Here is a 17,014-nt window from a genome sequence, read left to right as displayed (position 1 = left end):
AGCACACACACTGCTGCAAGGCACACACACATACTTGTGCGGATTACGAGCTACTATTGCTGTCATGTTGTCGCAGCTCAACAGGCGCGCACAGCCAGAGGAGTTATCGCATCCCAGTGCCCGGCTGCTGTCAGCCCCTGTCAGCCGCTGCGCTCCTCGCTCCGTGCCGACAGCCTCCCCCGGGCTGTGGGAGCTGCAGGAGCCGTTTCTGTCTCAAAGCTGCGTGGGGGAAAGGACCCCCCACGGCTCGCAGGGACCCGGCGCGGAGCCTCTTCGCAGGGAGCGGAGCTGCAGTCCTTGGGAGATGCTTTAGACTTGAATCGCCGGTCGTGCTGGGGCGGCAGCGGGCTCTCAGAGATGCCGGGCTGCCTGCTGCTCTCCCTGCCTGGCCCTTCAGCCTGCCTGCTGCTGAGAGCAGGGCTGTGACGGTGGTTAACAGGGGAGGGAAATCAGGCTGAGCTGTCCTCTGCTACCAGAGAGGCATGGGTGAACCTCACAGCTAATTAACAGCCTGGGGAGATGGAGAGGGAAAAGGTCCCTCGGCCGGGGCACTGCCTGGTGGAGCGGGGATTGCAAAGAGCCCACCTGCGCATCGCAGCGGATGCTTTCCCACGGGAGAGCCCGCGCCACGCTCCAGCCTGCATCCCCCCAGACAAGGGGCTGACGTGAGCCCGGGCTCTGCAGCCCCCGGCAGAGAGCTGGCTCCCACGCAGCGAGCGCTGTGGACGGGGAGCCTGCCAGAAACCCGGGAGATGGGAGAGCCAGAGCGAAGGCAGAAGCTGGAGGTCTCCATTTCCACTGAAATCTGGCTCCTTCCCCCTCTCTGGCAGCCCCATTAGAAGTTGTAATTATATCCAAGTGTTCACAACACCCTTTCCCAAGCACCCTGGGGATAAAAATCAAGAAGGATGCTCTGAAGGGGTAGGTTTGATTGATGGGAGCTGGGCTTGACACAGCACACTCGGCGCCGGGTGGATGACGGAGCAGCGGTGGCTGCGGCACTCGCAAGCCCCGGCGGGAAGGCAGCTCCCTCCCCGGCCGGGTGGGCAGGGCAGGGGTCTGCAGGCAAGGCCGCCGTGCCGCCGCGCAGGGCGAGGACGACGGGTGCTCCCGTTGTGGAGGCGGCAGGTCTCAGCGCTGCCATCCCATACGGCCAGGCGCTCCGGGCCTTAACACAGGGTGCTGAGCACCCCATGGGTGCTCTGCTCCACTCCGGAGGCAGTGAGGGGCTTTAGGGGTCTGCCAGCCCTCCAGGGCTCCGTGGCGTGCCTGGAGACCCCCGGCGATGCCGTCTGCGGGACGTCATCCCTGGGGCTGGCTGGAGAGCCGGCGGCATCGCCGGCAGGAGCTCCGCTTCTTCGGCAGGGTTCAAAGCCAACCCACCTGGGACTGCGAACAATTAATTTTCCCAATCTGCACAGCGATCAGCTTCTGAGGCGAACAATTAGCCGGTCACAAATTGTAATTGTCATCTCACTTCTGATCCTAATTTGGCCTAATGAAGGCTAAGTGATTCCGTCTCGCTCCTCCTCCCCCGGCCCCACAGCCCCCTGGCATCCCTGGCTGCAGCGGGGCCACCCGGGGATGCAGCACCCGGCCCGCAGCCGTGGCCCTCCCCGGGATGGAGAGTGCTGGGGGAGGCTGGAGAAAACCATTAATCCCTATTGCAGGCAGCTTGTTTTCAGATATCATGGCCAATAAAACTTTTATTTAAGGGAATTGGCTGCCTGTGTCCATGCATTCTGGTTTGTCACAGCCTGTTAGCCTCTCGCGCTTGCCCTTTGAAGCAGGGCCTGTCATTTAATCTTCATCTAAAATAATGTACTGATTTTATTTTTTTCCCCTTTCTGATTTTAACTCACTGCTGCTCGTACGTCTCTCTCTGCACCCCGCTCCCCCCGCCCCATCCCCACCTCCCCGACGTGTTATCATCCGCAGCACCTTTTGTATCTAGCTATGTTTTCTAATGAATTCATGGTCTCACTGAATTGCCTTTCACTTTAATACTTAATTTAGATTGAAGAAGGTGGTTGCTGGGTCTCGAATACCAAGTGAATCTCTCTCTCCGGTGTAGCTTTGGCTGGGAGTTGCGTGATGCCCAGTGGGGTCGGGATGAGCAGAGCCATCCGAGGTTGGCGAACTTTGCAAAACCACCCTGCTACTTTCTGAGCCTTGCAGCCTCCCTTCTCCTCCATCCTCAGCACGAAGCAGACGAGTTGTCATCAGGATATAGCAGCCCTTGGCACTGGATCTGTTTGCACATCACATCATCCATCTCTGAGACGCCCGGCCCCGGCCCGCTCCCACTCTGCAGCTTCTGTGCATCATTTAACGCAGGGCAAAGTGACAGCAAAACGCTCCTGAGCCAGGGAGCAGACACTTTGCCACACGCCAAGTCTGCACAGCTTTCCCTCCTCCCCAGCCTCAAGTGTCTGATAATTTTAACACAAGCGCTAAGGAGAGGGCTCCTTCATCCTGCTAGAGAGACTGAGCCTCTTCTGGGGTGAAGCACTGCAGCTCTTTAATAGCACCAATTAAAACTGCAGAGGGAATGAGGCGTTGGCAGGCAGTAATCACCCAGCCTGGAATATGGCCTGAGCGTGAGTTTTAATAGCTTCGCTCTAAAGGGAAAACGTACTTTCTGTGACCCTCGGATGAACAGAAACCTGGTTTCAGAGCTTATCCAAAACCTGCGAGGTTGAGTATCAGCATGCCCTCGAGCCCCACGCTGGGCCACCGCTGCTCTGCTGCGTCCAACAGCCCCGCTGCCTCGCCTGTTAAAAGCAGCAGGCAGCGAGCCGTGAGGAGGAGCAGGGCGGAGGGAAGAGGAGAAACAAGTGTATGAGCGAGACGAAGATTAAATGACGGCTACATAAGGGAAACTACTTTTTGTCAGGGAAAAGAGTCACTTCCAGTTTGGGGCGGGGATGTGGGTCGCAATGAACTTGTGATGAAGATGAAACGTCTTTCGGGGCCAGTTGAAGTAAGCGAAACTGTTCCCTGCTCACCCCCTTTCTGCAGCCCAGCACGCCGCCAGCAGCATCCTGGACCTAACCCGCACGCGCCCTGGGCAGCTTGCGAGCTCGCACGGCAGCCTGGCCAGCCCTGCCTGGCGCTGCCACCAGTTCAATTTGCTTCCCCGTTCTCTTGTGCCACCTGGGGAGGGTCCGGAGGCGACCCTGCCCCAGCCGTGCCCTCAACTCGCTCCGCAGCCCTCGCCCGGAGTTACAGCTAATGTGCCCTGCAGACATCTTGGGCTCAGTTAGGGCTGATTTGCTTAGCTGTTTGCACAACTGAGGTCAAAGCCCATCTCATCTGAAGCTAAAAACAATTAAAATCGCTCCTGGAAGGCCATAAGTACAGCGCTGGCTGCCTGCAGCGCAGCATCCCTTCGGCCACAGCCGGCAGCTCCCTCCTTGCCCCGCAGAGCGCATCCCGCTGCACCTTGTCGGGGTTGCAATTTGCAGGACACCCGTTCACCCGCTCAGCCCCGAGCACCTGACCCCCTTCCTCCGGCGAGCTCCGTTACACGGAGGTAGGACCAGCCCGATTTCAGGGATCACAAAGTTTCCCCTAAACTGAGCAACCCAGCGTTGCAGCGATGCCCGCCCAGCCCCAGCGCAGCCATCTCAGCGTCACCAGCGCCGGCTCCTGCTGTCACCGGGATGGGGACCGGCAGCTTGCAGAGTTGTCACTCAGTCGCAGGAGCCTCTGGCCAGGATCAGCAGTAATCACGGAACGATGGGGCCTCATCAGGGCCAGGAGGACCTCATTAGAGCCATCCTGGAGCTGCCTATTTAATTGGGCAGGTGCTGGGTGGTGTGGGTGTGCTGTGAGCTGCTGCTTTGCTGGGGGGTTGGAGATGCAGAAGTTGGACTCTGTGCTCATTAACTCCTGGTCTTAAGGGGCTCACTGCAGGTATTTTGCAGCCAGCGGGAGGATCTCGGTGGCTGTGGATGAGCGGTGTGTCTTTTCTGTGTGTTTTCTAGAGTGCTTCCCTGTGGTGGTTTGATTTCTGGTTTGGTTTCTGAGAGCCTGAGGGCTGCAAGTCTGCACCCTGTGTGCCTTTGGAGAAGCCTGGCCCAAAATTTGGCCCCTTGATGGTGTGTTTGAGCTCTTCCCTCCTCTCCCTGCTGTGTTAGGCATGTGGAGGTGGCTGCAGAGGAGGCATTGGAAAGGTAAAGTCTTTTATTTTGGTCTGCATTTTGAGGAAGAACAACTTAGCATGTTGATTTTGTGTATATTGCAAACACTGTAGATTTTTGCTTCAAGATGGCTCTTGAATATCTCTTTGCTCTTACTATGCATATGTATGTGCACATGTGCCTACATCCCATGTCAGGTTTATCTTTTTTCACAGTCCTTTTGAACCCATAATGACGCATCTGAAAGTTCCTCCAAAAACAGCCCCTCTCCCTCCTTCTGCAACACAAATGGATAAAAGATCTGCTCAGAGCTCAGTCATGCGGAGGGCAGCTTCGGTGGTTTTTTTTGAAAGCAGCATTTTGTCAGTTCCTCCCAAGACAAGTTGGTGGCGGGCTGTCTCTCCCCTCACGTGTCCCCACGCAGCTCCTGGGTGCTCTGGCTGTGTCTGCACCCACCCGCTGCAGATGTCCTCCTGGGGACCCTGTGCCCTGCCCTTGCTGGCTGGGAGCGGGCTCGCAGCCCTGCCCCGCGCTCAGCGGGCTCTGGCATGGGGGATGCCGCGTACCCAGGCTGTCCGTGCCAGGGCTGCGAGCTGCCCCGTCGCCTGTGGGAAGGCTCTCGTTGCGGAGAGGCACCACGTCCAGCCCTGGGCAGCTCTCACCTTCACCCCCTGCACAGCTCTGAGCACCCGTGGGTGCAGGATTGCCTCCGCAGGCTCCCGGCTGTGCAGAGCCTGTCCTGCAGGCAGGGCTCCATCGGCTCCCAGCCACGAGGGCCAGTGCAATATTGCTTGTGGTTTGACAGAGCCCCAGATTTGCAAGAGGCACTCTGTATCCCTTGCAAATTTCCCTCTCCAGAAGAGCAATAATACGCCGCAATACTACTTTATTTCAAAAATTCAAGTGTATGCACAGTGCCTAAAGGAAAAGGCAAGGAGACACAGCAACGCGCTCCCCGAAGGCAACCCCACGAAGCGCAAACGGCTCTGCCTGTTCAGTGCCCCTGTGCTGAGGCTCTGCCCCGGGAGCCGCTCGAGTGTGGCAGCGGCAGCGTAGACCCAGGCACGGACCGCAGTGGTCTGACGTGCAACGTCTGCATGGAGATGTCCGGTGTTCAGGTGGACAATACCATGCTGTGAGCATCGGAGCGGTGGTGGCTGGGTGTGCCACCGACACGCGTTTGCACGCTGGGCAGCTCTGGCACCCTGAAGGTGCCGGCTGCGGTCAGGCAGGGCTGCTCTCCTCCATGCCTCCAGTGCCTGGTGAGGTTAAACACCCACCGAAGCCTTCCCCAGCTGCCTATTTTCACAAAATTTGTAGCTGCCTCATTATCTTTGAAATCTGAGCGTTTAAAAGCCATTTGAGGGAAAGGACATGGGTGCACGTGCCGGCTGCATGACCTCCCTCCATTAGCAAGGCGGCCAGCAACCGGGGTGGCTGCGTCCTGCCCTGCCGCGTGGACGAGGGTGCCGGGGCCGTCTGTCCCTCTGCACCCTGGCTACGGGTTGGATCTGGAAGGGAAATCTGGGCTGTAGCTGTGCCTTAGCAAAGCGTTGCTTCTGGAGAGAGGATGCGGCCGCTTTCCCTCCGGCCATACAGACTCACCCATCTCTGTGCACGTCCCTCCTGACCCACCCGTGCCGTACGCCAAATTGTCCTTCTGCCAGGCTGGAAACCCTTAAATAGGTGGGACAGAGGCGGCAAATGTTTTCCATTTCTCTTCCTGTTCCTATCTGGAGTTTTTATTACTATTATTATTTTATTTTAGATCCCCTTTGAATGACAACTCTATCAAAACAGCTCATTTGGAAATGTCAGGTCCATTCTTGATAAGTCATCAGTCATTGTGATTGGTGCTGACAGACGCCCTGCAACAGTGCTGTGGTATCTAATATACTGTGCTGCAGTCTTTTGTAATATCACATTATTTTATTTATTCAGCATGGCATGAAATGTCTCCTTTAGAAAAGGGGAAGGTGGAGTGGAATTAACCCTTCCAGCAGTGCTTCCCTTTCTGGGTAGTCTGCATGGGAAGTAGCAGAAATCAGGTTTTAATGTGGCATTCGCCTAGTTTAAAGCTCCTAATGTCACTGGAGTTGAAGCAACTGCACGATCCTGAATCGTAGTTTACTCGTGGTAGTACTGGCTTGATGAGAGCTGGGTTTCACAGCGCCGGGACACGTGTCCTGCGTGGGTGCAGCCCCTCAGGGTGCACAGCACCTTTCTCCCCTCCTCGCCGACACGGAGGGCCAGGCCACAGAAGTTCGAGTGCCGCCGTTTGCTCCGTCAGGGCGATGCTGGGAGCTGCCGCATCCCAGCTGGCTGGTGGTGCCCGCTGCCTGCGAGCGGGACAGCCGTGTGCTTCATCCCCGGGGCCAGCAGCGAGCACCCCGGCCGGCTCTGCTGCCCGCCAGCCCTCCTGCCGCACTTGAAATATATGGCAGGAGCGGAGGCGATGATTTAGGCTCCCCCTTCACCCCTTCGCCTTCCCTTGTATTTATGCGGTTCTTAGCTGCATGTAAAATACGGCTCCTTGGCGTCCTGCCTCCTCTCGCTCTCGGGGAGCGGCCGCAGCACCGCGCTGGTCCTTTCCCCAGCCCTGGGGATGATTTTGGGAGCTCCAGCCTGCCCAACTCCCTCCCCAGCACCCGGTCAGAGCTGCCGGGGGGGATCGGGGAGGGCTGACCCCCAAGGCACTACCCTCCAAAGCAGCGTTTCAGCCTCGTGGAGCTGCCGGAGGGCAGAGTCCGGCCGTGGTCCCTGGGATGCTCCCGGGGGTGCCCCCCAGGAGCAGGACGGAAAAGCCCACCGGCTGGGCTGCCTGTGACCAGCAGCTCCCGTTCCTGCATCCCCTAATCTGCATCGCAGAGCCTTTGTTTGCTCTCATTAACGTGTCTGCAAAGTGCCTGATGTGTGAAATATCCTTTTTATTAGCTGGAATTGGCAGGGCCGTCTGGGACTCGCGTCTGCTCTGTTTTCAAGGCCAGGACTCTCCAGACAAGCCCGTGTTGGTCTTGCTCAGTTTCTGGCTTGCGGTGGGCGAAGGGCTCGGGCTCAGCCCGCAGGCGTGCTCCTCCACCCAGAAACCATGAGTGGGACAAAGCCGCGGTGTCACCCATGGGTGCACCCACCCCTGAGGTCCTGCTGAAAAGAGGACAAGAGCAAAGCAGGCAGAACGGTCTGCTGGAGCAGAGCTGGGGCTGGTGCCTCCGGAGGTGGGGATCCCTGTGATTTTCCTGCCTTCAGGGATTAATCTGGTTTTCCTAGAGCCCCTTTGGACTATTGGGACTTTCCCCAGAGTGCAGAGGAGCTCAGCAGCTGTGGGAAATTCCCCCTGAGATGGAAGTTGGGTGGGAATTTGGGTGGTGAGAGCAGCCCAGCGCAGCGCCATAGCCCACAGGGGATCTCTCCATCTCCCTCTCTTTCCCACCACTTTCTTCCCACGTGCATTTTCACCTCTGTCCCTCCCGTAGCCCCAAATCAGCAGCACAAAATGCCACTGACAGGCAGCAGGCTTTGTTATTGCAGGCTTAACCCCCCTTGCTGGAGGCTGCCAAGCAAACATTAAACCTAGGTTTTGTAGCCAGCCTTGGTGAGACCGAATCCTCCCTCCTGGACATGCTCCTGCCCGAGAAGATGCATTGCCCATGCCCCTACCACCCACCCTGCTCCCCCTTCCTCCTCCTCCTCATCCTGTCCCATTGCTCCCAAGACCCCTGGGGGGTCGCATCACAGCAGCCGTGTCTGTCATCGGAGCCTGCCACCGAGAACCAGAAAATGACAGGCAACAGGAGGACAAGAGCCCTGCTAAGAGCATGAGTGACATCACTGCGTGATCCCTCAGCGGGCGGCAGGGCTGCGTCTGCGGTGCCCTGCTCCTGCCCCCCCCCGCCGGGCTGGGGGATGCGGCCGGGCGCTGCCCAGGGCACCACGGGGCTTGGCACAAGGGAAAGGGGACACTGGAGGGGGAAAATGGAGGGACCCAGTGGTGCAGGGCTTGATCTGAGGCTTTCTGGCGCTGCTCCGGAGCAGCTCTCAGAGCCTTTGCCGCTTGTGGGGTCCGGTGTGGTTGCCCCCAGCCACCTGTGCCACCGTGCTATGGAGCGAGGCTTTGGGGGTGGAAGGATTGCTGGAGGGAAGCTGTGCCCTGCTCCACGCGCGAGCTCCATGCGATGCCCCAGCACCCAGCCCGGGACCTGGGCTTGGGCCACGCTGAAAGGATTTGGCTTTGACAGCACCAGCAAGCAGAGTCCATCTCCCCGCAGGGGACTTTGCTCCACGTTTTGTTCTCTGTTGCAGTGACCATTTCTGCCTCGTTTGAATCTGCCTGGCTTTGGTGGTGCTGCTGCTGGTGCTTGACGGCTGTGCTGCGTGCACCGATGCAGCTCCTGGTCCGCTCTGCACCAGCCGGGACATGGCCTGGCCACCTCCCTCCTGTTGCGAGATGCTCGTGGTGCTACATGCATGACTGAGGAATTTGGGGACCCGCTAGCCAGCCACGCCGCGGCATTCAGGGACACAGTGGTGGCCTGTGCGTGCACCAGTCTGCGTGTTGGTGGAGGGACTGGCTCTCCCTGCTCCTCTAGCCTTGGACGGCAGGTCCGTAGCGAGCTCATTAGGAAAGACCTGGAGGTGTTTTCCAGGCAGTTCAAGAGCTCGCCTGAATTATTTAACACACCGCTCCACAGCACGGCAGGGAGGAGGAACTGGGGGAGCTCATTACCGGGCTGGAGCTGTTTGTGTCTCGGCCACGCCACGGTGGTGCCAGGGACAGGCTGCGCCTGCGGCTCGGCTCCCTGCTGCCGGGCAGCGCTTGCCCCGGGAAGGGAGCCGGGCTTTCTGCCTCCGACCCGGGCGGGCTGAGCTGTGCCTTGCCAGGAAGGTCCCAGAGCAAGGACATGGTGCCTGCGAGCTGGGGGTCACCGCGGGGCTGGAAGGTGGGAGTTGAGCGCAGCAGAAGGGAAGGGTGAGGCTTTCGAACGGGCTCGGGATGCTCAGGGCATCCTGGCACGCTAGGACCTCTCTGAGGGTGCTGGGGTTGGAGCATGCAGCTCCACGCAGCTGCCCGTGTTCCGGAGACTGGGAGCTTTGCTGATCACAGACAGCATTTTCTAAAGCCTCTGGGTGATTAAGGAGGCAAATGCCATTTGAAACCCTGCGCTAGGCTCTCAGAGGCTCAGCGATGGCTTTTACAGGCTGAAGGGCTCTAAATTAGCTATTGCCACTCAGGAAGAAGATCTGGAGATAGCTCTGGAAACAGTGGCACAGTGCAGCAACAGTCGGAAAGGGCATATGGCAGGCAGGGGATTATTAGGGAATAAATAAAGCAGCAGACCAAAGCCAGTGATACGGCTGCGATCTGAGCAGCACCTGCAGGTTCTCCTGCCCGGGTGGGAAGGGTCTGGGCAGGCAAACGGCGATGGCCAGAGCTGTGAAACAGGCCCCATATGAAAAGCAAAATGGGCCAGGGATCTTCAGATTGCAAAAGAGACGGTGGCAGGGGGATGAGATAGGTGCCTACAAAACCAGGCATGGCAGCCCTCCTGCTTTCACCGAGCTCACTGGCACCGGCCCTGCCTGACCCTTCTCCCCTGCTTCTCCATCCCCTTTCTGCCCGGGATGTTCTTGACTTTGGCATTTGAAAGGGGACTGCAAGGGTGCTGGGGAGCGGGATCTGCAGGCGCAGAGTCCAGCCACGCACAGCTGGAGTTCAGCTCCTGCTGCAGCCCACAGACGGTGCCAGTCATTAGAGATGCTTCCAAAAATGCAGCGAGCTGCAGCCCAATGCAGCACAGGTTTTGTTAAACAACGCAAATTTTACAGAGTAAAGGACAATTCAGCTATGAGCCGAGACTGAGGCTCCATCTTCCCAGCCTTTTGTTTCTTCAGGCAACCAGGAGTAGAGATCAGCCAGCTTTTCCAGTTGGCTTTTGCAAGACATTTACAGATGCACCAGTTAACGCCACAGCCTGGAGACCGGCCCTGTGATTCTCGGGGATAAAATGAGATGGCCCCAGGGCTGCCCAGCCAAAAAGTAATGGATTTGAGGCTTCCTGCAGACGTGAGCATGCCACATGCAGGACATGGGGGGAAAACCTGCTGCCTCTAGAGCTTGTGCCACCAGCTTGGCACCTCCAAAGCCGCCTTCCCAAGCAGGCAGGGCAGCGCAGATGGATTTAACTGGTCCACTAAGAAGCCCAGCCACAGCTCTGGGTGTCGCAGGGAGCGCCGGGTGCCATCTAAGCATCCGTCCCTGGTGCCGTGTGTGGCCACCCAGCCCTGGCGCTGCTCCCCAGCAAGGTCTCGTGGTCTCAACTTTTGCAATCAAAGAGGACGAGGGACATGAGGGGCAAGGATTATCTCCAAGAGGAATAAACCTTCAGAAAGCCTGAATGCCGCTGAGTCATGTTTTGGAGAAGCTGCTGCAGGGACCTCCAGCCCAGGGATCCTGGCTCCTCCCCGAGCATCTCCCCGGCCACCAAGGCACCCGGTCTCTCGGCATCCTGGCAGGATGGGACCGTGCTTATCCTCAGGCCATGAGTGCGGGGTCAAAACCAGCTCTGGGATGTACTCAGCGCCGCGTGGGCAGTTTGTGGCTGAGCAGGGCCAAATCCTGCATGGTCCAGGCTGGAGGCTGTGCCTGAAGCTGGCAGCAGCATCGCCGGGAAGCCACAGGGACCTGTGGGAACGTTTTGGAGGCAGGCAGAACCCCCGCAACCCTTCCAGAGCCCGAAAGCAAAAGAAGAACAACAACAGGCTTATTTCCCAGCCCTCCTCATTAAAAAACATCTGAAGTGGAGGGAGAGAAGCATCCAGATAAGAAGCGGGCACCGCTCCTGCCCGCCGGCTCCTGGCAGATCGGCGCAACAGCAAGGTGCAGGAAGCCGAGCAGTTTGCTTTGCACGCTCCCAGCAGCTTTTTATCTCCTGGCTTCCTCCTAGACAAGCAGAAATAACGCTATCACCCTCCCTGCCAGGAGAGATGCAGGCGAAGGCCCACAAACAACATCCCTGGGTCTCTCTGCACAAAACAAGGTTTAACCGAGGAAAGAAACCACCAGAAAAGCTGGCAGAGCAGCAGCCCGGTGCTGTTGGTTTCGCAAGATTCTGTTCCCTGTCTCATGTAAATGCTTTTCAGGGGATAACGACCCGAAATTGCAACTCGGGGCCAGAGCGTGGCTTTGCTGCCGTGGCCCCGTGTGTGGGTGCAGAGAGCACGCGAGGTGGGGTGCAGGGACCCGTGCGGGGTTCCCCGTGCTCCACGCCGTGCCACCCCGCATGCCTTGGGTTTGTTTGTTTGCTTTAGCTGGAGGTGAAGCTGCAGAAAGGCTGGGGCGGGAGCATCCTCCCATCCCTCGAACCAGACAGCGAAGACGCAGAGCTGCATAATACGCCGGAATTTAATAAAACGCCTCAAACAGACAAAGTTTTTCCTTTTGCCAGCTGCTTAATTAAATTGCCTAATGCTGTTTGCGATCGCAGCACAAACTCCTGTGTTTAAAGACCACGGTGTTGCCATGGTGCTCACCCGGCGGATGGTGCGGGGCTGTGACGGAGCATACAGATGAGGGAGGCTGCCGTGGATGCGGGGGGAGCGGTTGCCACGCTACGGGGGGAGATTTGGTGTCTTTTCTTTCTTTATTTATTTGTTTGTTTTCTGACGTGGCCGTAAACTCCGTGCCAAGGTTTGTGTTGGGATCTTTGCGCTGAACAGAGCTTTGGAGCTGCTTGCTCGGAGATATGAGCTCCCCGGCAGTGTTGCTGAAACATGCCAGCCCCCTTTTACCAGCGGGAGGGAGGGGATGTGTTTGGCTTCCAGAAACACGGAGTGCTTGCTTTGCCGTCGCCTTGCATGCCAGGCAGAGCAAGGCTGAGCTGTTTTGCCACGGTCCCAGTGCGAGTCCAAGATGGGGACTGAGCCCAGAAATCCTGACCCATGGCGCCGGGGGGTTACCCTGGCCGTGTCTTTGCGTGAAGGAGTTTCTCATCAGCAACAGGAGCAAATTAAAGCCCAGGACATGGGAGACCCGAGCTCAGCCGAAGCTCCACCAAGGTCTCCAGCTGCACTGGGGTTGGGCTAGATGATCTCTAAAGGTCCCTTCCAACCCAAAGGATTCGATGATTCTATGATTGGATGATTGAAGCCCCAGTGCTCCATTCCCTGTGCATGAAGTTTTCCTTCTCACGTGGTGCATCTCGCCAGTGCTGGCCGGTGCAACCACTGAGAGATGTTGGAGGTCCAAGGAGGAAAGTCAAACCTGGCCGGGGGCTTTGGGCTTTCATGGCCGTGGGTGAGGCACGGAGACCTGCCTGCCAAGGACGGCTGACTTGGAGAAACTGTTGCTTCCCACGACAAAGTGAAGCTTTGGATGGACACTGCGCCACAGTGCTTGAACGGGTTTCCTCGCTCAAGCATGTATCTCACACAGCAATTGCTGCCATTTTCTATCCCTGTATCAGCTGCAGTGAACTCAAGATGCCTGCAGAGGCATCCCTCCGGCTGCACGGCTAGTTCTCACCTACCGTTTCCTCCCCTTGATGGTTCAAATGGAGAAAATCCCTAGAAACCCGGGAGTGAAAGGGCTGAGACTCCGCGGGGGTAGGGCTTGCCCCCAGGCACGTGGGGATGCTCAGCCCAGGGCTCATCCCGCATCCTGGAGCTGCCTCATCGCTGCCCCAGCCCCCGTAGTGCCCGGGGCACCGGCTGGTCCCTACACCAGAAACCCCTTTTGAGAGCCTATATGACACTTGAAGGATATATTTCCTTTTCCTGATACCCAGAGTTACGTCTCTGCATCATCCCTGCCACCATTAGCCCCAGATAATGACTTGACCTCCGCAGCTTAACTGAGATTTAATACGTCAGTTATTGTATGTTAAACAGTGGATCATTAAAAACATTTATTCAAGATTAACAGCTATCTAATAGATGCCATTAGCATCACAGTTGTATAAGTGGCTGATCCAGAATGCCTGCGATTTAATGATCCCTTGGGATGTATTTGCCATACTGTAACTGTACTTCTAGATCTAGATCAGGCGGGCCTGATCCTGCGCTCCATGGCGGGAGCAGGCAGGGATGGGGACCCGGGGCAGCGTGCAAGGGCCATGGGCAGAGCTGCCCCGGTGCGAGCGGCTGGCCCAGGGTGGACGCATCCGCAAAGTGCCTGCGCTGGCACCGTTTGTGCTCACTTCCCAGAAGGCAGGAGTTACCCCGGGGGGGAAGGAAAAAGCTTGCTTTGCATTTGCACTAAGGCTTTTAGTGCTACCAAAACATCATAAATATGTCACGTTCCCAGCTGGCATCGTGCCGGCAGCAGGGCTGGTCTGTTGGGACCCCAGAGCCCTCGCCGTCCCTCTCCTCTCTCCTCCCAGCCTGGATTTCGACGCGCGAACGGCGTGCGGCCGCCTCCAGCTGCCAGGCACGCTGTGGGTGCTCAGCACTGCTGGAAATAGGATGTTCCCGAGGACTTTTTATCCGGCGGGGGGAGTGGTTCAGAGGAGATGTGCCGGCTGCTCTGGGGCAGGGGATGGTGACAGCCCTGCAGACAGCGAGACCCCAGAGGCAACCTCATAAAACCAGCTGTTACAGCAAAGCGCTGCAGGATGTAATACAGCATCTCCCTCCAGATAAGAAAAGTGATATAGGAGTGTTTCAGATAAGAGCAGAGGAGCCTATTTCTAAGTTTTACAAGTAATTGATACAGAATCCTATTTAATTCTTGTTGGTTTTATCACAAATAAAAGCAAAACTTTTACACAGAGGTTTAAATGGGGGAGCTGTGACCTCAGCCTGAGGGGACAAACTTTGCTGCGTGTCAACCACGAAAAGTCCTGAGCCCAGAGCAGCTGGGGCCGAGAGCTGGGCGAGGCGATGTGCCAAAAAAATCCCTTTTCTGGGGCTACGCTGGGGCTGTGCGGTTTGGTCTAGCGTTGTCTCAGTGTGCAGAGAGGCTGGACCAGGCTGGCCTGGCAGCGTGTGCGTGTCTCCGGCTGCAAACCCAGCAAAGCCGAGGGCGCAGTGCCCGGGTCATTCCCATCCTTCTGCCGCCGCATCTTCTCCCGAGGGCTGGCTGCAGATTTGATTCGTGCCGTCGAAAAGAGCAAAAGGTGGCGGGGACGGCGGGGGGGAACGGGGATTTTCCCACAGCATCCGACTGCCACTTCTCATCTGCCTCCGCTGGGAGCTGGCAGGGCCGGTGACGGGGACGTGAAGGCTTAGCAGCCGCCGAAGTGCAGCAGCGCTGGAAAGCTGTGAGAGTGATGGCCGCGTCGCAGGCTGCTGTGTGCGCTGCTCGCTTAAAGCCGTCACCCAGAAAAGACAGGGGCTTGGCAGCTTCGAGAGCGATGGCCGCGTCGCAGGCTGCTGTCTGCGCTGCTTTGCTTGAAGCCGTCACCCAGAAAAGACAGGGGCTTGGCAGGAGCTCCTGGCCCCTGGGGAGATGCGGTGCGGGCTGGGGCATCTGCTACCCCTTGGGGCCATGGCCGTGGGAGAGCTGCTGCCTGCAGAGAGGGGCCACGGGCTGAGCACGGGGTCCCCAGCCCAGGGACCCTGGGAGCAGTCGGGGTCCTCCCCATCCCCTCGGGGTGCAGGGGCTGTCCATGGCCTCCCGCCCGGCAGCACGCTGGGGGAAGCGCCGGGCGCTTCTGGCTGCAGTAAGGGAGAGGGAAGGGCAGGAGAGCCCGGGGCTCAGCTGCAGCCATTTATCTCCCAAAGCCAGGCTATTAGACAGATGACAGAGGGAGAGAGGCAGCCGGTGCAAGTACTGAGACCAAGGCTCCTTCCACTGGGTGATTTATCTCCTGGCTTCATCCAGCAAACTTGCTGATGAAAAGACTCTTCCCTTCTCTGTGCCTCATCAATTCTCATTCTCATTGCTTTTCTATTTTTTTTTTCCTTCCCTGGGTTTCTGCTGCCTCTTCATGCAGCCGCACTCCCTTCTCCCCGGCACTGCACACCCCATCTCTCCTGCACTCCCCGACTCATCTCCCTCTCCCAGCCTCATTCTCTGATGGTCTCTTTGTCCCTTTCTTTCTCCTTTTCACCTCTGGTCCTCCCTCTTTATCTCCTTACGGTGCTTTCATCCCCCCTTATTCCTTCTCCTTTCCCTATTTCTCCGCTGTATCCCCCTCTGTCCCTGAGCATGCCTGGCTGGGATGGAAAGAGATTCCTTGAGCCCCCCATCAGCAAGCGACACCACAGAGAGTGTCGTGGGCTTGTGGCAAATTCAGGCCGGTACCATTTGGGGCAGCACCACAGACCTCCTGCCTGGCCCTGGCACTTTGTGTCTCGAGCCTTTGGGGACCGCCTGTGGATAAATTCCTTACTAAAGGCATACCAGGGCTCCAGCTTCTTTGCAATCACGCTTTGCAGTGAGCTGTGTGGAAGGGGAGGTGGACATTTGTACCTGGGAGAAAAGCCTTGAAGGGAAAAGTCACGGAAATGCCTTAGGGAGACCAAGGAATTGGGTAAATGCTGGGAAACTATGGAAGAGATGAGTGGCATCCCCGGTGTGGGGACCAGGCTTGGGTCCTGCTGGGGCAAAAAGGGAACTGGGGGTATTTTCCATTTCCCGGTGCTCAGGGCACTGCAGCAAATGTTTCAGCCCCCTGGCTCTACATTTTTGGAAAAAAATAAACTCCGAGCAGAAACGTCACCCAGCTCCCTGCCGTCACTCTCGCCACAGCCCACGCTGAGGAAGAGCCCGAAATAGCAGCCAGGGGCTGCCAGCACTGGAGGGGAATGTGGGACCCGTGGCCTTGCCGGAGCCCAGCCTGGCCGCAGAGGGGGTCCCGGTCCCCAGCAGACCCTCCAGCAACCTGCGGCCCTGCTCCTCCTTGCCGTGCCCCTTCCTCTCTCTGCTTTCACCAAGGCTCCCGTTATCTGGGGCAGCGTCTTCCCACTGCCCGCAAAGGCAGCAAATCAGTCTGTCTTGGAGAGGAGATGAAATCTGGGCTCCCTGGGAGACACCACTTAGCCTCCCAACCTGAGCCGTGTCTCAAGCCTGATCTCTCTATTTATTAGCCTCAAATCCCGGGTCCCTCCGCTTTTCTGTCTTGTTCCACGCCCTGAGTCTGTATGGGGGGAAAACAAGGGTTTTCGGGGCGCGGTCGGTGCTTTGGTGCTGCTGGGGAGTTGCGGCTGGACGGGGCGGGTGGGAGTTCAGGATACGTGCGTGCATGTGCGTGCATGAATCGCTGCAAGGTTGCACACGGGGAATGGACCCCCCCGGTCCCCTGTGTGAGCCCCTCGAGGTCCGGGTCTCCCCTGGGCCAGCTCTCTCCCGGGACCCCCGTCCCTCACCCGCGCCAGCCCTGGCTCCCGCACCGACTCCCCAGGCTGGCAGGGACGCAGCTCCGCAGGGGGAGGCTTTCGAACCCAAATGGTGAACAGATAGAAGTAAAACCGTGGCCGTGGGAGCTGCGGGGCTGCCTGCTCCATCCCTCCATCCATCTTTGGTGCAGTGCAATAAAAGGCTAAATGAGTTTGCATGCAACCTGCAGGCTTCTTCGGTGCCTAATTAAGAAATAATGAGCCTGACTTCGCTGGGTAATGGATAAAAGACAACCAGCAGGATCCTGCCCTCTCCTTCCCCAGCTCCCCACCACCCTGTGGCTGAACTGCAGGAATTCATGGCGCAGGTCCCCGGGCTGCCACTCCTGTCACCAGGGAGCCAGGCTGTCCTGGCAGAGGGGGTCAGTCTGTCCCTCGCAAGTTCTGTCCTCCCCGGGGCTTGTATCCCACAGCGGGGACCGCATGCTGCCGATGCCCTCCCCGTTTGGTTTGCTCCATGCCATTTGAAACCATGAAGTCCAAAGTTTAGTACCCAGCGTTTCCAAAGAAATGACATTTTCCTGCAAGCTCTGATC

The sequence above is a fragment of the Pelecanus crispus genome, chromosome 17 (assembly GCF_030463565.1).
Source record: "Pelecanus crispus isolate bPelCri1 chromosome 17, bPelCri1.pri, whole genome shotgun sequence".
In the NCBI taxonomy this organism is placed as follows: domain Eukaryota; kingdom Metazoa; phylum Chordata; class Aves; order Pelecaniformes; family Pelecanidae; genus Pelecanus; species Pelecanus crispus.
Note: the sequence above shows the minus strand (reverse complement) of the source record.